Genomic DNA, 24217 nt, shown 5'->3' on the forward strand with positions numbered 1-24217 from the left:
TGCTTTTTTCTCTTATTTATCAGAGCATTTAAAAGCATAAGTGATCTGACTTTAGCAAAGAAACGAAGCCACTCACCGTTAAGGGTGCGACAAAGATGGACCTGTTTGTGCATTAACTACGAAACATATACAGTGCTGAGAAATGAACCCCCCACAGTTATTTATATTAATCACAGTTGGCACGCAGGCGTCGCAGTAGTTACCATCCTTATGTTGCATATTGCAGATCCAGATGCCATGTTCTTAGGTTACATGCTTCCATATTACTGTCTATTGGATCTGTATTTCATATTTAAAATAAGCGGACAAATTAAACACATGGAAACAGTTTCATCGCATAGCGTTGAAAAAAAAATGGAGAATAATCTTTGTCCTACTATAAACGCTCGCAGTGATGGCTTACTTTTTCTTTCTTCTCTCTCTTTTTCATAATCTAATTCCAATATTTCACACTGGAGCTGTAGTCTTGGCCCTCTGACGTTGCTCCTTTCTTTATTCTCGTTCTCTCTCTTTGCTCATCCACTCCTCTGCCCCTTGGAGAGGGTGGCATCGGCGCAACGCTCCGCTCAGCTCCTCCGTGGGTCTTACATGTCGGATGGGGCCCGTCTGAATCTACAAAACACGAGTGCTTCACCGCCTTTTGATCTCAGGCTAATCTCTGTTGCCTGCCTCCAGTCTCATCTTGTTTGAATAAGAATGAGTCTGGGGTGCTATTGCAGGCACAAAGAGGTTTAGGCGGCATCCGTTCAGCAGAGCAACGCCGCGCCGGTATGTGTACAGCCAGAATCACTCCTCAAGACTCAGCGCTGCTTCTATATTCTCCAGGGTGAAGCTTCTGCGAGCGTGTGTGCGTGAGGCCGGTTTTCTGACTTGTTAAAAACCTCTGACATCTCATTTAGTCTGAGTAGTAAATTAGGGAATTTGAGATCCACATGACGCATCTAAAGTCTCACACTGATGAAACCATACTGTAACCATGTCTTGAACTTTGGGGGACCAAAGATTTTGTGTGCGTGTTGGAGGGGGGAGATGTTATTGGTCTTTCTATTTAAATGAAGTATATTAAAGGATTAGGGAGGGATTTAAGGTAATAAAGAATAGGACATTTTAGAAAGTACAAAGATATGTAGTTAACAAGTAAACAATTGACACTATTTGCAAATAATATTTGATTTTAAAATAGAGGATATGCATGTGACATCACCGTCGGATTCATTGCGGTTACACCCACCGAGTGGCAAAAAGATTGAGTGGCATCATTGTTTTTTCAGCGTGAATGCTGCAAAAAACACACGAAACACATCTAAAAAGGGAAAGAGCTTTGAGATTGATTGTACAAACGGATTTGACAAGAAATCGGAGGTATAATTTTACAGACTACCAAAAGAGAAAATAGAAGCAAATGGGTCGATGCAATTCACTGCAACAACTGGACTCCAGGCAGCGAAACATGGATTTGCAGTTATCATTTTGTGTCAATATGTTGAATTTTAGGGTAAAATCATACCTCTGACAACTCATCAATTAAATATTTACCATCTTATATACATAATTGGATGTTTTTCCCAGACAAAAGCTTTACACATTTTAGGGCTGGACGATATGAAACTAACATTGAAAAGAGCATTTATATAAAGTTTCACAGACAAATTTGCTTTACGTATTTTCCCCAGCATCGAACTCACGCTCACGTAAATGTAAGAAAACACAATTCCTGGCTGCATGTCAATATCAATGGATCTTTAGTAAGTTGTAAGGAACACTATATATTGAGTCCAACATTTTAAAACTGATAATCATTTGCTTTACTCTGGGGTGTGCAGTTCCCCTCTAAAGTCATAGTTCACCAAAAATATTTTTTTTTTTATCATTATTTGCAATATGTCGAAATTGAGCTATCCACAGAATTAGTTCATTAAGCCCTCGTCTAGCGATCCCAAATCTCAATTAAAGATTCCCTTTTCTCTGCTCGCTTCTCGATGCCTGGTGTTTCCCTTCAGCAAAAGTTTGATGTCTGAACCAATGAAATTTGATTTTCAAACGCCTCAGACAGCATGCGATCCAGATATACACATACACCGAATTACAGTATTTCAAAATGTCTGTCATTGAGAGTATTCACGGAAACATTATGGTATGTCTTATGTGAACATTTGGTTAACTTTTGGGGGAAACACATGATGTGTAACATTTTATTAGACCCATGTGATACAGTAGGTCAAAATAGGCTGTCTGTTTCATTAATGTTAATCCAAAAATTGTGGTATTATGGAAAAAAGTTGAATATAAATGTTTCCTATATGTTTTGACTTATCAAATGTGGTGATATTACCAGGGATTTTAAGGTAAAGTTGCTAGGTGATTTTGCTTTGAAACCTTTGGAATTTTCTCAAAATTGACTTTGCTGAATCTATCGACTTCAAACAGGTGTAGTCAAGATTTTGTCTTATCATACAAAATTTTGAAGGTTTAATACAGAATGTGAAAATGTATTTAAATTTTTCAGTAAATTTTTTTAACACTTTATTTTACAGTATATCTTTGTTTTTTGTTTATATATATATATATATATATATATATATATATATATATATATATATATATATATATATATATATATTTTTTTTTATATATATATTTTTATATATATATATATATATATATATATATATATATATATATATATATATATATATATATACCATTATATTACCTGTAGTAACTATAGTATAATTATAGTAAATTATGCATCATTTCATGCAACTAACCCTAAACATAACCCTAATTCTAACCCTATAGTAAGTACATAGTTGATTAATATTAAATAAATAATTAGTATTAATTAATATTAAACCGTTTCTTAAAGAAAGAAATGGTTATTTGGAATTGTAATAATATTATTATTATATATTATTTTACTCTATTTTTTGAATCACATATATGCAGCCTTGGTGAGCTTTTGGTAAACATTAAAAATTCTTATCAACCACAACATTCTAGTGAATGTAAATTTTTGTGTTCTGACATGAAATAATGAGTTTTCATTTGCAAATGAACGTATCCTTGTTGTAAATGCACTGTAAAAAAATATATATTGTTGGTTTAACTTAAAAAAGTAAGTAACCTGGTTGGAGTTTATTGAAATTAAAAATTTGAGTTGATACAATGAAGGAAAATGGTTTAATAAATAGAAACTCAAAATATAATGGTATCTGAACCACATTAAAAAATGATAAATCATCAAAACAGCACAATTTGGCATGTTTCACTGCGTCATCACAAATAAAACACACAAATACCCAATTTGCATACAAAATCCTTTAATAATATTTAAATAAAGGTTGTCGATTCTCAAAAATGTTCATTGTATTAACTCAATTTTTTTTATTTCAATGAACTCAAAATTTTAAGGCAACCAGGTAACTTATTTTTAAATCATTTTTTAAAAAAAATTATTCAGTGTGTGTAAGGCTATAATAACACAACCATTCCATTGTGGTGTAAACCTAGGTCCAGTTTATTCTGTAGTTTATGTGGCATATAGAGAGGGGCTTCTCAGTTCATGTCTTAGGTCAAGAGGACAGTGGTTCTGTTTTCTTCTTCTTCTTCTTCTTCTTCTTCTTCTTCTTCTTCTTCTTCTTCTTCTTCTTCTTCTTCTTCTTCTTCTTCTTCTTTATACTACAGTATGAGAAGAGAAAGCAAGAAAGTTAAAAAAGAGGGTTTGATTTCTTTACCACCTGAAGTGTGCACGAGTGCAACTGGGCTGCAGTTTCAAAAGTGCTGGAAAGAGAATAAATGAGAGAACAACACAGACAAAAAGTGAAGGGATGAAAGAGTAACAAAAAAAAGAAAAAAATCACACACATCAGACATACTTCTACTTGTGTGTAACCACCCCCTGCACAGATAATCTACAGTGTCTGGTATAGTAACTATTATATGACCAGTTTGGAATATACATAAGAAAATACAGGTAGAATTTCCATTGCCTGTCCATAATGCCCACCATCTGTTAGGACCCGACTTCTGCACAAGCTCAGGAAACACCGGTTGGCATTCTAAGTCTGGAGACAGAAAAATGTGATGCTGGCATCTTTTTTAGTGTCGCCGTTGTGGGGAGAGAGAGAAAAAAGCATGTGTAACAATGAAATAACTGTGCGAGTTTTGCAGAGAGTGAATTAGTTTCCACCATTCAAAGGAGGAAAAATCATTAGAGTATGAATTTTTGTATTTTTTTATTTTTTACATTAGATAAACAAAGGGAATTTTGAGCTAAAATGGTAAAATATACAAGGACGTAAAAGTGATCCAATCAACCGCGTAATTTAGGAAGCAGCAAAATTCAGAAATGTAATGTAAAATGAGACAGAGAGTATGCCAGTGCTTATATTGAGAGATTTACGCCCTCATTTTGATTTAATAGATGCATGTTACTGTGAGTCATGCTGCTTAGCATATGCTTGTTGCTGCATCCATTCGACTTACAGTTAAACTATTGTATTAGTTGTGATGGAGAGGGTTGGGAAGCCTTAGTGCGCCCCTGTTGGCAGAGGTATGTATTGCAGTTACACATTTCCCTCACAAGGCAAAGAGCTGTTCCAAGAAACTGCCCTTTATGTGCTTTAACATGTTTGGAGCTGAAGTAAATATAGTTTTCAACTTTTACTGTCATTTGACACTAACTCCTATTTAGGCCTCCATTAGCAAGTGGGACAGCGTACAGGTGTATTGACAGGGGAGATAAAGACTTCAGTAGAGTGCAGGGTAACTGGAACTGGGGTGGCTTTTTCCAGCACACAGCTTTAATACTGAAACCAGAGCAGCAGCATCCTGCACAAAGGCTTAACCGTGTTGTGCTGCTTGTGGTTCATTTATAATGAATCAAAGGTGTAGCGTTCACGCGCTGTTTGCCCAACAGAACATGCAAATTACCAAATTTGTCCCCACACGAGTCAACACTTCACTACCGGTTTTCTTCCAACCACAATATGTGTTAGCGTGCTCAGGTGCTATTGAAATGAAATGTGGAGAGGACTCAAACCGTGATGATTTCATCAGCTATGCGCTTTCAGAAGTTTCTATGCTTGGAAAGTTAAAGTTGCACTTTTTTTATTACTTTGAGATGAAGCTATATGGGAAACGGTTTGCTGTGGATGAAGACATTGAAGGGTCAGAGGAGCTAATGCGAGATGACATCTCAGCTTCCCTTTGAGAACTACTGCTGAACTCGATTGCTTAATATCTGCTTGCCACCAAATTGCAACAACAACAAAAAAAAAAACATGACAAAATGGTGCACTGATTTATAGAGAGCAGGATGTTTATGAATAAATGAATCTGTATGATTAAAGGTAACATGGATGTTCAGTGCATGTTAGTTTTGTATAATGTACATGTTTAAGTTTCAACAATTAAGATTATCTGACTGTTATACACACTCCTGAAGTATCAGTATTATTAGAATCAACAGACTGTCCCCATGAAGGCCTCCTTCCCTTCCCCTCTGTACAAATAAAAACACATATGTCTACACATCTATCTATCTATCTATCTATCTATCTATCTATCTATCTATCTATCTATCTATCTATCTATCTATCTATCTATCTATCTATCTGTCTGTCTGTCTGTCTGTCTGTCTGTCTGTCTGTCTGTCTGTCTGTCTGTCTGTCTGTCTGTCTGTCTGTCTGTCTGTCTGTCCGTCCGTCCGTCCGTCCGTCCGTCCGTCCGTCCGTCCATCCATCCATCCATCCATCCATCCATCCATCCATCCATCCATCCATCCATCCATCCATCCATCCATCCATCCATCCATCTATCTATCTATCTATCTATCTATCTATCTATCTATCTATCTATCTATCTATCTATCTGTCTGTCTGTCTGCCTGTCTAACTGTTGTCTATCTATCTGTCTGTCTGTCTGTCTGTCTGTCTGCCTGTCTGTCTGTCTATTTTTTGTCTGTCTATCTATCTATTATCGGTCTATCATCTGTCTGTCTGTTTGTCTATCTGTCTGTGTATCTATTGTCTGTCTGTCTGTCAGTCTGTCTGTCTGTCTGTCTGTCTGTCTGTCTGTCTATCTGTCTGTCTGTCTGTCTGTCTATTTTTTGTCTGTCTATCGTCTGTCTGTCTGTCTGTCTGCCTGTCTATCTGCCTTTCTATCTATTGTCTATCTGTCTGCCTGTCTGCCTGTCTGTCTATCTATATATCATCTATCTGTCTGTCTGTCTGTCTGTCTGTCTGTCTGTCTGTCTGTCTGTCTGTCTGTCTATCTATCTGGCTGACTGACTTGCTTGCCTACTTTTACTTATGTATCTGGGATCCCAAACGTAAAAAAAAAAAAAAAAACATATGAGGGTTGAAAAGAGAACACATTTAGATATAAATGCTTACTGAACTGAGGCAGAAACAAAAGTGCCTTTTCGTAGCCCTCTTAAGCCATTTCTAAACTTTTTTGGAGACTATTACATAACTTTGTGCTGCATAAATACCCCAATTAGTAAGTGTGTTTTTCCTCTCTATGTCTGTCTGCAAGTCTATCTGTCTGCCTATCTAAAACTTCAAAGTTAAGGAGAGAAACGAGGGCAAGACACGGGAAATGGGTGAAATTAAGGGTGGCAGAGAAAGGGAGCGGGAGAGGGAGAGGAGGAGAGAGAGAGAGGCAGAGGGGAGGAGTGAGATAAACTGAGAAAACGCAGAGGGAAAAGAAAAATCTATGATCTGGCCAGACCTGGGAGACCGGCTCATCCCCGGCGCTCTCCTGCACTGTGAATGCTCGGCGCTGGTGTTTGAGCACTTGACAGCGTTATCAGCACTGACAGCCAGATTGTGTTTTCACATGAGTGTGATCATCAACAGATTACACACGTATACTCACACACTCATACACTAACACAGCCTTGCTTGTTCCTGTTTGCCAAAGAAAATGTGTTGATGTTTTTTGGGCTCTTGAAATAAAGCGAAATAGAGGCCTTGTCCCTCTATCCTCCATGAACGCTACTTATGTCTGACTGAAGATAATAAGACACACGTGGGTAACTACAGGGCTCCCGAAAAGAAAACAATGTAGGCGGGATTATTGTCACCAACTAACATTGTGTATTTATCTTCCATCTCCTTACATCTGCTCGTTACAAACATGAACAGATGAGGCTGAAACCTCAAAATTACCTTTCTCTGAAAAGCCTCTTGTATGTGTATACGAAATGACATAACTACTACTGGACACTTTCCTTGTGGCTTTGAACTTACTGGAAATCGGATTGTTGATCCTGAGTGATGGCAAGCAGGTTCAGTTTGGACCGACAGTCTGGTAGCGATTGACAGCCAAGGAAAACAAGAGGGAGAATAATTCATTTGTGTATACACATGTATACAGTATGTGTCTGTCTGTTTGTAAATTAGGTCAGGAAATCTAACTTACAATGTTTTATGTTTCCATTGACATAAATACCCTTTTGAGATATTACAGTAAAGTGCTTTTGGGGAACATTTAACAGGCAAATTTAGAAATTGTAACAAACTCTTTAGTCAGCTCTACTGCACAATGTTTAGCAGACTGAACTATAGTGAAAATGACCAATCCAAATAAAACCAAATATTCAACATATCTAATATTTAAATATGTTTTTATATATTTATTTCATCGTTTTTTTTTTCTTAAGGTGTATTATAATATAATATAATATAATATAATATGATATAATATAATATAATATAATATAATATAATATAATATAATATAATATAATATAATATAATATAATATAATATAATATAATATAATATAATATAATATAATATAAGATAATTAGTGCTGTCAAACAATTAATCGCGATTAATCACATCCAAAAAAGTTTTCGATTTCAATATAGTAGCTACACACATACATATGTAAACAATGTTTTATTGTGGATGTGATTGTTTCATTAATAATAATAATAATAATAATAATAATAATAATAATAATAATAATAATAATAATTGCGATTATTTTTAGTGTTTTGATATTTGACAACATTTTCTGGGGAGACCTATTTAAAAGAGAGAGAAAAAAATCATCCATTAAACAGCTTTCTGTATAAAACTCCACTTAGTAATAGTTAAACTGTGTAAATAATAGGCTGAACTGTAAAATAGGGAGTAAGAAAAAGAATGGCAGGAAATGACAGGAACAAAACGTAAATATTTACTCGCAAATGTGTAATAATAGCTTTGTGCATATCAGAAAAGAAAAGTGATTTCTAAGATAAATGATTATTCTCATACAGATCAACATCAATGGTATACGGTATAGTCGCTGTAGTTACTGTTGTTTCTGTTCCTCTTCCTGTTCTTTATCTAGTTTACCTACCACATGAATATGCAAGAGGCAACTCAATAACGGTGTTTATATATTTATTTATTCCTTTTGTAGTTCCCCCAGCCATGCAGTGTATCTTGAACGCTGTGCCTAAGATATAGCTATTAACACAGAAAGAATTTCTCTCTCCCTTTGTGTCTCTTCACCAGGTGCCAACTAAACAAACAAAACCACACACTGAAACCTTAGAGGGTCTTCCTGCTAAGACTGTGCGCTGGAGCTGGAAGGGCTGAAGGAATTGTGTTGAAACACGGTGGGTATAACATGATATAAATGCTTTTCCAATGGACATAACAATTAATACAAATCTGATCTTGATGCTAAAGATATTTCCACTGATATAGTGTGAGGAACTGTCCATGTAAATATATGGTGAATCAGAGAATCTGATGAAACTCGCTATCATATAGCTGGTGGAACCGAAGCGGTATTGATCTAGATATTGAAATTACCAATAAAAATGCAATTCAAGATTACAGTGTCTTGTGACCCAGAAGTGGGATCCCACGGAAGCTGATACCCCTGGGTCCTGTTACAGTCTGTCAGGCAGATTAGCAGGTTTTATTAATTCATTAACTGATTTCATGTTTTACCTCTACCTCTGGTTTGTCTGTCGGTGACTCAAGTGGGGCTTAAGGTTAATTCTAATGCAATCGTTTCGTGGAACAATGAACTACTGGCATGAAGCAATTCGGATGACCGCTTTAAGATGGAAGAGGAACTGAAAACCCCCCGATATATGATAGTTTCTATTCTTTTATAAAAACCCTTAAACGTGGATTCAACTATAACAGTATTTCTGAACTTTCACATTATGGCATGCATGGAGAGCTTTGGTGATAGTAACCAAGGTTTTGCTAATTTTGATTCCTCTTTAGATGTGTAAAGCCTGTCATGTTGGTACAGATCTGTCTGTGATTTATTCATGTTTAGCATGTGTTAAAGTACTTATATCCAGTGATAAGGAACCTCATTTGAATATATGGTGGGAAGATTGTATTGCTGGGCTGTGAGAGGGCACTAATCTATGCAGGCTTATATGAATATGAGGCATTTTCACTCTATAGGTTTCTCGGGTTAGCTCAAGTCCTTTATGTTATTTTGTAGATTCTTCAGATCTGGGTTCATTAGCACACTGCTTCATAGATGGTTTTCTAAAGAACTTGAGAATAAAATGTTCTGTGTCACGAGTTTGTTTGCCCATGTATTCTTAGCGCAAGTGGTAAACAGGTTTGACTTTAAAGGGGCGAGGTTGTCCGCAAGCTCCCATTGCCCCCCTATAACATAGGAAGAAAAATACAAATTAATAAATAATAAAATATACAAAAGGAGGAGGAGAGGGGGAGGGATGCCAAAAGACCTAACAACAAGAAGTGCAAAGGTTGTTTTTTATACCTTGGTATCAAATAGAAGATTAGATGGGCGTACTCCTCCAAAAATTATTTTTAATAACTTCACATATCGAGGTCGCCTACACTATAAAAATGTTTTTTATCATATTTTCAGATAATAATAAAAATGCACTGCATCAATGTAGCTCATTTCTGTCAATTCTCAATTTTTCTAAATTACATTTTAACCTGATTGTCACTCATTTAATTTAAAGTGGCTGAAAACAAGTAATGAACGTACATTATAAGGTTGTCACTTTGATTATTCTCAAAAAAAAAAAAAAAAAAAAAAAAAAACGTTTTAGAAGAGGCTATAAAACTTTGGATCTAATTAAAACACACACACACACACACACACACACACACACACACACACACACACACACACACACACACACACACACACACACACACACACACACACACACACACACATACACACACACTTGGATTTTCATGTTTTATGGGCACATTTATAGCCTAGGTGTAATGGTTTTATATAGTCCCATTCTATCCACTAATATATACTATAGTAAAATATACAGTTCAAGAAAAAATTATTAAAAATCTACTTATCTGCTAAAATCACACTGTTGAAAAATAATCTCTAGGTACAAATGAAATTAAAAGTCACAAAGCTAAAAGTGCCATTGTGTCTATGCGCACTATGATTAGCTATACACGGTGTGATTTGACTTGATCGGGTAGGAGATAAAAACGCATTAGTGTTGCGCTTCTTTCATTAAAACACTGGAGTGATGTAAGCCCGTCCCCCTTCAAGAATAAACCCGATTATTTGCCCTGCGTAGAGAGAGAGAGAGAGAGAGAGAGAGAGAGAGAGAGAGAGAGAGAGAGAGAGAGAGAGAGAGGCTGAGGCGCGGAGCTCAACATCATCAGTCGCAATAACGGCTTAATCATTCCTCAGCGTGGACGACGGACACCAACCTCAGCATCTGAAACGCTTTATTAGACACGAGAAAACAAACACGCATTTAGAAAACGACACTTTTTCCCGGTGGTGTTGGTGATTTTTGCTGGATTTTAAGTGTGAAGCGGTGAAGTCCACCCGGCGGCTCAACACCTTCCGTCACACCGCAGGACAAACTTCACCGGACACACTTCAGACGCGCCATGAAGTAAGTGACACCGATACCGGACACCGGTGCGTGTTTGTTCGTTGATACATTGTGTGACATTGCTGTTAAGTAAACAATGATGCGATGAGTAAATATCTCCGTTATTTCGTCAGATCACAAGAGAGAGTTAAAGTAGCTCCGTTAAGAAAGTTGACATGAGAGCACACGTTATCGCTGACTTCTGACAGGAGAATCACAAGTGTTCCTTTATGTAGACTTTTATTAGCATTTTAAACAGGCGCGTGCTTTTGTTTGGGTCTTCTTAAGTGCTTCACCAGCTCGCAGAATAAACCAACACACTTTACAGGGGTCATGCATGCGTTTACTCTTACTGCCGTTGTGAATATAGTCAAAGAGGTGTGCGGGGTTGTGTGAAGGTCCGAGGGTCATGAGACGATAAATGCAGAATTGAATTAACAGGCGTTCAAATATGATCAACTTTCATTCGTGTGGCACTTTTCATTTCTGCTGTCTATTATATGGAGGTAGGTCTTGCGCTTCAAATTCACACAAATAAACTAAAAGCTCACCAGGAGAGAAAAAAAAAAAAAAATCACAGCATCCTGATTCTGATGAAGAATAGCAATATTTGTAAGTCACTAAATATACGCCTAACTCAATCTGAGAGACCATCCGTTTATTATACTTCCAAAAGTCCACAAGTGTTGTTTTATAAGGGTTCATTTGTTATTTTCCTAAGTAGTCTTAAATTAAGAGTGTATTTGCTTAAAGAAGATTATATACAAATGTTTATATATATATATATATATATATATATATATATATATATATATATATATATATATATATATATATATATATATATATATATATATATATACACACACAATTAAATCTAGAGCACATTTAGGTTCATTTCAAGCTACCATAATACATTAAAGTGTTTTTCAAGGCAAAGAAGTGCAAATTAGTTTTTATGTGTGTGTGCATGCGTGTGCGAGCAACATTTTTTATATCAGATTTTTAGAAGTTATTGTAAGAAGCTGTTATAATCTAATTACATTTAAAGTAACTAATTAAACTGCTAGCTGCTAAAATATGACAATCTGCACACTTTTACAAGTAAAGGTGAAGACAGATAAAGATGTAAATGAATGAATGTGATTGTTTAATTAACAATCTTTTTGCCACTTTTTTTGTCCTAACAGATTTTTTTTGTGTGGCATTCCTGTGCCTAACCATGAAAAAAATATAATATGTAGTTAATTTAATAGTATATTTTTTTAAACAATTTTTACTAGAGGTACAATTTCTCTAAAAGGGCGTTGCGTATTGTATTTCTGTCACTTCTACCACAAGTGCACTCTTTTTTCGGACTATACTGCCGGACAGGCGAACATAATCAATGAAGCTCCTATGTGTGTGTATGTACGTGTGTGTGAGTGTCTCACCTGTTGCTCTCCTGGGATTTAGTGTTTGCTTAATCTGCCCAAGAGGAAAATGAACACACTCGCATGTGGACTCATATGATTACACTCAGAGGGTCCTCTCATAGCCGTGCACATATACGCACAGGCACGCGCACACAAACACGAGCGGTTCTCCTCAGACCTGTCGTCTCTAGGAAATCACCGGGGATTAGGCTTCTGTCGATTCACAAAACCAACAGTGACAACATGGCCTTACACTTCTCTCAAAGAGGGATCAGCTCTCCACGTGTCTCTCTGATTGGCTGAGCTACTTGAGCCGATTGTCAGGGGCATTTACAGGCACACTTTGTGCCCCTCCGAAGCACACATGTATTGTCTTAGGTTTGACCTGATAGACACATGGAAAATGTTTTTATTTGTGGTTTTAAGGTCAGTTTTGCTCTCAGTTAAATAAAGCATGCGCAGTCAGTGATTATTGATATTTTAAGCGAAGGCTGAAAATTCTGTAGCAATTAATTGTAAGTAATAGTCATTCATTTAAAAGTGTTCTATGCCCCCCCCCCCCCCCCAAAAAAATGTCATTATGTGTGTTTAAACTATCTCCAATAAGTTTCATGTGCTCAAAAAGACAGACAGAGTCTTTATTTTTTATTGTAACTCTTCAGAAATAATAATAAAAAGTAATATCAGCCAGGTTTATTACATAGCAGCGTGTTAATTTTGAGTCAATGAAGTCAAACATTTTCTCATTTCGTTTTTTTTTTCCATACTCTCTTCCAGCTTCATTTACTAGGCTAAAAATTTGTTTAATAAAGCAAATAAACCAGCTTCAGATAAGTCATTTTTACCCTCAAAGAGGTTATGATATTTGGCATTAGATGAACGCACCCCAGCGCGTACGAGTCTGTCCTGGTTTGTGCATAATGAATTTAACTTTGCTTCTGTCTTTATTTTGTAATTAGCAGTGACGCTTGGCAACTTTCTTTCTCGCTGTAAAGTGGAAGGTGGTGTATGGAGTTGATTCACCAGAGTGCTGCTCAATCACAGAGGAATAGTCCTGCCTTTGATGTTTAATTATATTGTGAAAAGAATATTTCTGCATAAAATTGAATTTTTCAGTTGAACGTTCTCTGTTCTAAAGATCTGCTGTGGGCTTACGTGGTATGTACCGAACACACAGTAATTATTATGTATGCCGGAGAAGTCTGCGTGTATGTGGCTGGAAATAGTTCTGAGAGTTGTGTATGTGCATTTGCATGATGTGAGAAAAAACGATATTTTACTGTGTATTTGTACACGAGCAGATGATAGAAAGCTGTGAAGGATGGTAGAGGCTGCCACGAGGAGGCTGCGATGACAGACAAGTCAGTGTGTGTGTGTGTACACCGAATGAATGTGTGCAGCATATCACGCTGTGAACATGAAAGAGCCCCCCCCCCCCCCCCCCCCCCCAAAAAAAAAAAAAAAAATCGGATGGGTAAAGGTGACTCCTGTTTCATAAACTCCTCTTCAGATTTGGGTGGTCTAGCAGTGAACCTTTTCTATCCTTCCTCTTATTAAGCATCGAAACGCTTCCACTTTGGTCAGTATCTTTTGGAAATAGAGCCCATATTATACTAGATAAGAGTGCACAGAACAGTAGAAACAGTTTAGGAAAGAGTCCATCCCTTCATTTTATCTAGTCACGCATATTTGATGCAATCCAGCATGTTATATACAGAACGTTGATCTGTTTTATTGGCTGTTCCACTTGTGTTAGAGTTGGCGATATGTGGTTTAAAACTGGTTCAGATATTTCCCACATTCTCCGAACGCACAAAATAGTATATGTCGATGAAAATCACAGGGTCGTGACACTTTGAAAGTGTCAAAAAGACCTTGGAGTAAATTGCTAAAAATATACCCCTTGCAGAAAAAAAAAATCCTCATGCATTTGGTTTACTTGCAATCCAGTAAAACTTTTCTTTAACCATCCCGATCTGTGCTTAAAGACTGGGGAAGGAGGGTGCGCTCCGTGATAAAGCACAGTGTGTGCGCCTTGCTTCACGGCAGAGGGACCCATGGCACACTGGTGGACGAGGGCCAAAAAAGCGACGAAAAACTTCAAGAAAATAAAAAATGGGAGACGAGTCGAGAGGTTAGGGGAGGGGAAAAAATGCTGAAATATTTTCCAGCAAATGTAATTTATCTTTGTCAGTGGGGCAGCATAGCCCAGTCATTCTGTAAGGCTCTCCGGTGAGAGGGGGGACAGAGGGGCCTCTATGCCCCAGCTTCACATAGCATTCATAACCCCGACGTCTCTGTCGCCGAAGCTGCCCGTAGCACAGTGCCGTATATTTTTAGCAATTTACTCGAAGGTCTTCTTGACACTCTCAAAGTGTCACGATCCTGCGATTCTCATCATCATATACAGTTTGGCGTGTTATTTTTTGAGCTCGTTCTGTAGTAAACACTGGCCACTCCACCTGACAGCTGACAGACGTGATTTAGATGCGTCTGAACATAAAACGTTGGGAGGAAATAAGAGTTTCTTTTCATTAGTGTGAGGTTGAGGTGTTTCATTCAGCCGAGCATGCAAAGACAGCCTCTCAGGCTTTTGCAAGAGCAGCTCTCACGAGCGGTGTCCTGCCAAGCTGCACACGTGTGTCTTTCTGCAGTCATCTGTGCCGTTCCCAACAGCGGCCTGTCAGCATCGGAGGCTGAAACTTCGGAAAAAGCATGCCGCGCTGGACACTCGAGATTCGAGGAAGAGAAAGAAAAAGAAAAGTCGTGAAAACAGAAGGGGAGATGTGTCTGTGAGCCTGGCATTGTGACACTTAATGCCTTTATGTTTGTGGTGGCGTTTACGCAGGGTCCTTCAGCAGGCTGTCACCCGCCTCCAAAATAACCAATCAGACGAGCCAGTTTCAGCCAATGGCTGTCTTCTCTGTCTTAAGTTGGTTTTATATTCCACCATAAATGTCGGGTGCAATTAATTTTATACTGTGACTGTATATATATATATATATATATATATATATATATATATATATATATATATATATATATATATATATATATATATATATTATTCTTCACAATCTAAAATTAATTGCACCCGACATTTTATATATATATATATATATATATATATGCGTGTGTGTGTGTGTGGGTGTGTGTGTGTGTGTGTGTGTGTGTGTGCGTGGGCTGGTAATCCCTACGTTATTGGGACAAGATGTCCCCACAAAGATGGCAATATCCGAAATCCTTTTTTGGTCCCCATGAGGAAAACATCTTATAAATCATACAGAAGGAAAAAGTAAAAATGCAGAATGTTTCCTGTGATGGGTAGGTTTAGGGGCAGGGGCAGTGTAAGGGGATAGAAAATACGGTTTGTACAGTATAAAAACCATTACGCCTATGTGTGATTGTGGTTGTGTGTGTGTGTGCGTGTTTGTGTGTGATTGTGTGTGACACTGGACCACAAAACCAGTCAGGGTTGTTTTTTTTTTGTTTTTTTTATTTTATTGAGAATTATACATAATTCTGAAAGCTGAATATATAAGCTTTCCATTGATATGGTTTGTTTGGATAGGGCAATTTTTGGCTACTCTTTTTAGGACAATATTATATTTGAAAATCTGGAATCTGAGGGTATATATATGATATATATGATATATATATATTAGGCATACCAAAAATATAAGTTTGACCCATACAATATATTTTGTGGTTCAGGGTCACCCATTCTTCACAGTCTAAACATTTGTCTGTGTAGTATCTTGTAAATGATTAGAAACGACTTCAAATAAAAATGAAAATATACATAAAAAATGCATTTTCAAATGCAAGTGGTTTTTATCATCACTGCACAGACAAATTTGATATATTTTCATTATCTTTCTTTGTTTAACATCTAACAGGCTAGGAAAGATATCCGTTTTTTTATAATACTTATTTTCCCCCTTTCTCTACAGTACACTGTTTACTTTGATGTATGACTTTTCTTCCAGTAGTTACTCCGAAGTACAGCCAATGATGTCATTAATTTTATTACAGATGCTCCATCTGGAAAAGAAGAGAATAAAAGAGAGAGATGGAGAGAAAAAGAGTGAGAGAGAAAGAAGGGAAGGAAATGTGCGGCACTGACTTGTATGCATAATTAATAAGACCAGCACTTCATTTGAAACTTCAGGGTTTGCTGGCCAGTGCAGGACGGGACATGGAGTGCTCAGTTTTGTATGGTGAAGTGTGGAGGTGGCTCCTTTCACCTGCAGCTGCTCTGTTACAGCCCCTCTGGAAAAACAAATAACCCTGTGTGCGTGTGTGCGTACGTGCGTGTGTGTATGTGTGTGTGTGTGTGAGAGAGCCTGTTTATGTGGTTTATACTAAATGTATACTTGTATACTAAATTTGTACTGGTATTACACTATAAATGTGGTTTATGAGAACATTTCAAATGTCCTACTATTTCAAATAGCTTTAAAAACATACTAAATGATGTTTTTTTGAGAAAGTAAAAATGCAGAATGTTTCCTGTGATGGGTAGGTTTAGGGGCAGGGGCAAGTGTAAGGGGATAGAAAATATGGTTTGTACGGTATAAAAAACCATTACGCCTATGGAGAGTCCCTGTAAACCACATAGACCAACATGTGTGTGTGTGTGCCCGCGTTCAACCCCTGACAATGGCGGGAGCTCCTGTGACATGAGACCATGTGACGCAGGCGTGTCATTAAACTGCTTGCTGGCCCGTGGCCCACACTTCCTAAATGTTGCTGTCCCGCCAGAAATAGCTCAGCCATGAGATTGACTTTTTTTTCCGCCTGTGTTTGTCTGCCTGTGTGTGCATATATGTGCGCCAGGGACTACGATTGTGAGCCTGCAGTATTGTTCAGGTTAAAATTGGTCACTGTCTTATTTTTGGATCAGAGCGGCTCACAGGTTATAAATAGACAGGGAAAGGAAGGGAGATACCTGCCGAGACTCTGGCGAGCTCTGTTGTCCCCCCACCGCCTAATGTTCGCGTCGTATCCTTTCTATATCAACTTTCCTTAAAACAGACTTTGATATGTGGGGATTTTAACAGGAACTTATTAATTGGAAAATAGTCATATGACTATACGTTGCGACAGAGCTCTTAGACTGGTTTATGGTCTTCACGGTTGGCAAAGAGAAGGTAGTGTGCAAAGAGAATAGAGAAGAAAATGTGCGTAGGCATGGAGTGTAATCTAATAGGGCGATGTCCACATCTTAGAATATTTTTAGATGTGAAGTGCTAATTTTATTTCTTCATTACAAACTTGAGCTGTTTATGAACATTAAAGTATTTTCCCACCTCCAGGAGAAGTACCACATACAATGTAACGCCGCTAAGTGAAAATATTTTCACTAAATAGATAATTGGGCCACACTTTAAATTAGGTGTCCCTTAACTACTATATACTTACATTAAGTACAATGTATTTATTGTGTGTATGTTATATTGCAAAACTCTTTTGCTGGTATTGGGAAATGGGTAAGGTTAGGGACAGGTTTGGTGATATAGTTAGGTTTAAGGCTGGGTTAAGGGGTAAGGGAAGGGTCAACAGTTTTTATATAGATTAATTACAGATGTAATTCAGGTATTATAAGTTCAATGTAAAAACATGTATGTAGTAGTTTAAGGCACCTAATATAAAGTGGGGACCAATAATTGAGAAAAAAAATTAAGTTTGTCATGAATTTAAAAAGTGTTTCATAATAATGTGCTTCTAAATTAACTGTATGTAACTGTATATATATATATATATATATATATATATATATATATATATATATATATTATATATATATATATATATATATATATATATATAATTCTTAAAAATATATTATTTATTATGACTGAGAATCTGAGAACATTAGATTACACAAAATAGTATTTTAATGGTTTTTTTCCACTATGCATAGTTCCTTAAATTTACATTCATTTAAATAATTTTGCTGACAATAAATTGCATAATTCCAGTGTAATGTTTTACTTTCAGTCTGTGTGTAAAAAAATCCGTGAATGAAAATTTCAAGGAACTTAGCTAAGAAAACCAATAAAGTATAGTTTACATAATATTTCATTTGTTTTTAAATATCTGCAGTAGGCTACTGTTTAAAAAGTTTGAAGTGAGAAATTCATACTTTTCTTTCAGCAAGGATGCATAAAATTCATCAAAAGACACAGTAAATACATTTATAATGTTGCAAAATATTTCTGGCATAATGTCTGCTGAAAAAAAAAAACAGCCTTGGATATATTACAGGAATAAATTACATTTTAAAATATATTAGCATATAAAACATTAATTTTAAAATTAAAACATTTAATTAAGAAATGATTAATTAAACATTTTAATTATACAATGATAACATTTAATTGGCACAATATTACTTTTTACTATATTTTTGATCAAATAAATGCTGCCCTGCTGAGTAAGATCATTTTAAAAGAGAAACATTTAGAAATCTTAAAGATCCTAAACTTTTGAGCACTAGTGTATATTTGATTTAAACAAACCTCAGTGTGAACAGCTCTGCACTTAGCACATTACAACGTCCCCAGCCCTGTTGCTAACTGTTAAGATTGTGAATTAATGATGTGGCATGATTGAATTTGACTCGGCAAACATTCCTGCTAGCTCGCCCCAGTTTCCCGCTGGTGTTTCTCTAGAGGGGTTGTGTATTGGACCTCTGGACTCTACGTTAGCACCTGTAGACCGCAGAGAGGCCTGAACATAGGCCTGACACCTTGGATAGATTAGAACTACTTTAGAGTCTGAAAAGTTTGACAAGAGAGGAAAAGAGGCGTATTACTTACATCTGCGTTATAAATGACATGAATGATCTCGAAAACACGCACTCAACCAATTATTCTCATTCCCAACCCCCCATTGCAATTTACTCTTTCAACGATATTGGATTGGTCCCACCAGAGTAGAGGACACACAATGGACATAATTTCATTATATTGACATGGTGGCTTTTATCCTCAGGTTATTGTTTCCCAGGTCAGATTAAAAGCGCTGTGCTCTGCAGGCCTGTTAACGTAGGAGGTGTAATCTTATTAGATTCATCATCATCTTTCGTGAGAAAGAGGAACTGCTCTTGTCAAGCTTCAGTGCGCAGGTGGAGAAACCTCATGTTAATAAAGCCGCAGTTAGCCTCTTTCCTTCTCTCCCCGAATGGGCATGTGCCGTTATATTAATGTGTTTATGACAGCTTAATTGGATAAGCAGGCCGCTCGTAAAAAGTCTACAACTGTTTTCGCCAAGGAAAGCGCAGACCTTTTTTTCCCCCCCAATTTCTTCAAAATGCTGCTAGGCAGCCCGTCCATGACCCACTTCTGAGATGGTCGAGAAAACAAGGAAGAGCCGAGCTCAATTTGTGGAGAATGACGGAGAGAGGGCACAAAAAAAGGTTAATTTTGTTAGGAAGTCGATTTGAAATCCTTTTTCACTTTTTCCTCCCTCTCTTCCTTATCCTGAACGCAGCCCCCTTTTTTCTCCATGCTTCCCTCCAGCAGAATCGGAAAAGACAGGGACTGGGAATGCTGGTGTGGATTAGCTTCCGATGCTTGGCTAGCCCCCTCGGTTAATTACATGTGTAATGAGTTGTTTATTTGGGATAATGCGCAGCAGGAACGTCTGCCTAACGCCGGAGCTGGGAGCAGACCCAGGGAGAGTCAAGGATAGGACAGGAGGATGGAGGAAAGAGGAGACAGGAGAAAGACAGTCCCCACTGCCGGCGCCAGAACGAGGAAAGGGAGGCTCGGTGGAGGAGGGGGTGGGCATTCACATCCCATCTCGGGGTCAAACAGCAATAGGATTTTTCTCATGGGTGGGGGGAAAAGAAACCTGCAAAAAAACATACAATGCTGAAAAAGAAAAACAAGGGGGGTTAGGGCGATGTGTGCCCAGCAGTGCAGAAGGGAGTGGAAAAGTCCATGGGTGCGAGCGCAAAGGAGGGAGGGAGAGACAAGTCGTGCTATCATAAGCCGAGGGGGACAGCTGGGGTTATGTGAACGCTGCAGCTGGATCGGGAGCCGAGGGAGATCGCTTGGCCGATCCCTGTGCTGCCGAGTGGCTGGAGCCTTGAGAAAAAGCTTCCCTCCCTTCGCAACCTTCTGCAGGCTGCACTTTCCCAAACCCCCCCCTAAAATCAAGATGGTGTAGATAAGCCTCTGGAAAACACACACACACAGACCTGATTTATACAACACCGGCTGTAAGCACTTGCTTTCACTTGTTTTCTTTTCCGCTCTTATCGAGTCGAATCGAGAAGCGGTCATTATTTAGCTAGAGTGAGCGATTACCATCAGAATAACAGCAATTAGAAGAGTGATTATTTTTTTATATAAATGCCTGAAAAAACAACACGCGATACGCATCTCTCATTTTTTTATTCTTCCTCTGAGCAGAGATTTTTCTTCTCCTTTTTTTTTGGGGGGGGGGGGGGGGTTATTTGACTAGCGCTTTTTTTTTTCCTCCTCCGTCGAGATGACTGAAAAGTGTGAAGCAGAAAAGTGAAGCCGTTTAATCCGGCGTGCGGCATCGGAAAACTTTCGCTGTCACTGTTTTCTGATCACATATAAAAAAACAGGCCCGTCACAGCTGCAAGACACAAGAAACGCACGGTAAAGGAAGCTATGCAAATGCGTGCAACACTGACACGCTACTGAACAACAAGGTAAAGCCTGAACAAATAAATAAATAAATAGTGCAATACACGCGCACACATCACACGCTACACATGGATACTCCTGTATGGAGGATTTGTTAGGAGAATAAAAAAAAAAAAGGTACAAGTTGTGGAACAATTTTTTTCATGCTCACAGGGGAGAGACTGAGATTAATTGCAGTGATGCATGGCAGGACATCTTGAATGTCACTATGAGGCATGGAAAAAATGAAATAATTACCCTTAAAAGGAAACTTAGCGCTATATATATATATATATATATATATATATATATATATATATATATATATATATATATATTACAACTAAAATACATATCTTAGTCAACTAAAAATAGCTGACACAACAAAGTGGGAGGAGCTTGGCATGAAGGGTCACCTTTGTGTAATCCGGAAGCTTGTTGCTAAGTCTGTCCATTTCGCACGTGTGTGCGTACTACCAGTAAAAGTCATGAAAATCTAATATTAACTCCCTTTCTCGTTCCTTCTTCCTCCTCGAGGGTTAACCAGCAGCGCTTTATCTGATCACACTAGCTCTGCGCTCTAAACCTCCCGTCCATGTTTGAGGTTTTTCTTTGAAAGTCCGGACCGTTTTGATTCACCGCAGCTGCGCTGACTCTTTAATCAAATGCTATCTTTTCACTGCTTTGCCCCATCTACCCTTCCCTCTCCCCTCCCCTCCCCTCCCTCATCCCTTAACGCATCTTAATTGGTTGCTTTCTGTGACAAATTACGAGCGCGTGCTTTGATGAGGTCAGGCCGAGCCGGTACTGGAGTAACTTGTGCCAGCCCCTGGTGGTTCCCCTCACCACTACAAACGGGGGGGTGGGGGGTATGCGTCGGCTTGCTGAAACCGTAATGAAAGACTGGGCCCGGGGCTGCCTGGTCCCCCACTACAAGCTGTGAAGTGTGAAGACTAAAGGGGGGTTTGCAGGTATCTTACATTTTTAGCGGTTATACTTTTATTAGCATGCTTAGAGCGTGCTATAGTCTCATGGTTACACAATTTGCATGGTAAAAAGTTATCTAAAAGGAATTTCCTTTAAAGCATCGTTACGTGCTTTAACATGTTCAGATGGGCATACTATTAGGTTTAAACACATTTCGAGATGTTTTTGAGCTTCCCGCCATGAGGTTTTTTTTTTTTTTAAGATGACCGAGTTAAAAATAACTCTACTTTTAAATATGTGTCTCTAAACCCCGGTGTGCGTCAAGCTGTTTTTGAACACATCTTATGTAAAGGCCCCCTAAGAAATATGTCTGGTTTGGTGCACCTGAAAACAACCTAATTAAACAAGACTCCTTAAACCGACAAGTCTTTCAAGCAACCCTCCAACTAGTTGTAGCCCACTAGTCCTGCATAAAAAGAAGTTAGACCAAGAAATAGAAGGAATGAGTCAAGAAGGAACCGTTAGATGAGGAAAGAGAGATAGGCCTCACCCAGTCATATTGGCACTCATGTTTAGACAAACGCTAACTGCAACAATCACAGTTTAATGATCCACAATGTCAACAGCGCAGCAATGCTTCCAACAATCAAGCGGATCGGCTTAAACCAAACTGTTACATGCTTTGGGAAACCAGGGAGGGGGAGGACGGAATAATGGCATAACATTTTGCAGCAGGAGATTTGAGATATTGTCTAGGCTCGCGTAATCTTCATCTCCTCTTCCGCGGCTCTCTTCCTCCCGATCTGGGTTACTCGGTTTCCTCGCAGAGCTTTGGGACCGGTGAGAGAGAAATGTGGGGGGAAAAAAAAAGAGAGAGTCAGGTCAGCATTTTGAAGGACATCCTTGTTGAATGGCTTCACATGATGTTTTCCCTGAAAGGTATTAATGTGTTTTCTGATCAGTTTAGATGTCTTCAGGTCACCTCAAGGGGTTGTCAGAAATGCCACGTGCGATGTTGCGGTGGGAGCTGATTCATTTCTCTGGACTGTGTAGGTACGCGAAACAGACATTTGGACATATTGCTTTGTCAGTTTGAAACCGTGGCCCTGTGGTTTTCAGCGTTATATCATTTGCTTGCAAGAGCAGGTCACAGATCAGTCAGAAGTATGTATTTGCATTTCTGAGTTTCCAACCATAAAAGCCAATTCACACCACACCGACAGAAACCGACCAATGGCAACAATCACTAGATTACAGTATGTCACTTCTCAGACATTCCAAGACCTGACAAAAAAATGTTCAATGACGACAAAACCGTTGGTCAGCGTCTGTCAGAGCAGTGTGAATTGGCCTTAATGGAGAAACTGAAAGTGATATATTGCAAAATATTACATTGATGCTACACATATAAAAATGACACTTGAGATGACACATTTTGCCATATAGGTCTGACCTTTTTTGCTTGCTTTTGAGTACGGTGAAAGTGAAAGTAACATCTGGCCGCTGACGGTTTCACCATCATTACTGAAAAATCACTCATAAAAAGAACTTTCGTGCAATCACTGGCGATTGATCAGAGAGGAGAGGTTGCTCAACTTCCCTTTTCCACCTTATCCCCTTTACCACAGCCCCCCCCCCCCCCCCCCCCACAGCATATTGTAAGGCCGCTGCAAGAAGGAACCAAAAAAATCACATAAACAATCTTTAAATCATTGCTGCGAGATTTTGTACATGAATTAAAGAAGGATCCAAAGAAAAGGAGAGAGAGCGATGATAAAGTGGCAAAGGAAGTATCTTGGCCTTCGCTCTTGCCTGGTGAGCCACGTTAGCCTCTGGGCTTAATTGAAGCCAGGAGGGAGCGTTTAATAATTGCTGTCAGAAGATCAAATTTAATTCTCTTTTCACAGGACCGCTGTAGGGTAGAGTGAAACAAATTGTCATCGGAGATTTCCAAATGAACAAAGCTTTTAATTAGTCTGATTAGAATGCCGTGGTACAGAGGGAGGAGAGGGGATGAAAAAAAACGTGCGATGAAATAATCAGAGGATCATCCGAGCATGCTGTCTGGTGTTGCGGTCACATGACTTTGTCTTCCTTCCTAACTACCCCCCCCCCCCCCCCCACACACACACACACACACACACACACACACACACAAAACATGGTTAACATTACAGGACGTTGTCGTTCTCTGCTCACAATATTTTGGGGTGAAGATGTCAGACCCTGTCTGTTTGCATTGACAAATTTTTTCCCATTTTATTTCATTTTCTGTGGAATTATCAAGTTTTGAGAATAAATACCTAATTGTACAGAGTAGTTGCTGTGTCTGGGCTAGT

At 38.2% G+C, this 24217-nt stretch overlaps 1 protein-coding gene across 6 annotated transcripts in view; it reads left to right on the forward strand.

Moving 5' to 3' along the window:
* The window catches only part of mef2cb (myocyte enhancer factor 2cb), a 92664-nt gene that overhangs the window by 5069 nt on the left and 63378 nt on the right, over window positions 1-24217 (forward strand). For 2 of the 6 annotated variants that reach the window (XM_067438233.1, XM_067438232.1), the window contains exon 2: window positions 8514-8617. The gene's annotated coding sequence lies outside the window, so the exon portion shown is untranslated. Of the gene's footprint in view, window positions 1-8513; window positions 8618-10605; window positions 10892-24217 lie in introns of those variants that run through there. The other 4 variants (XM_067438236.1, XM_067438235.1, XM_067438231.1 and 1 more) reach the window with 2 other exon arrangements.

Source organism: Pseudorasbora parva, chromosome 3 (assembly GCF_024679245.1).
Source record: "Pseudorasbora parva isolate DD20220531a chromosome 3, ASM2467924v1, whole genome shotgun sequence".
Classification (NCBI taxonomy): Eukaryota; Metazoa; Chordata; class Actinopteri; order Cypriniformes; family Gobionidae; genus Pseudorasbora; species Pseudorasbora parva.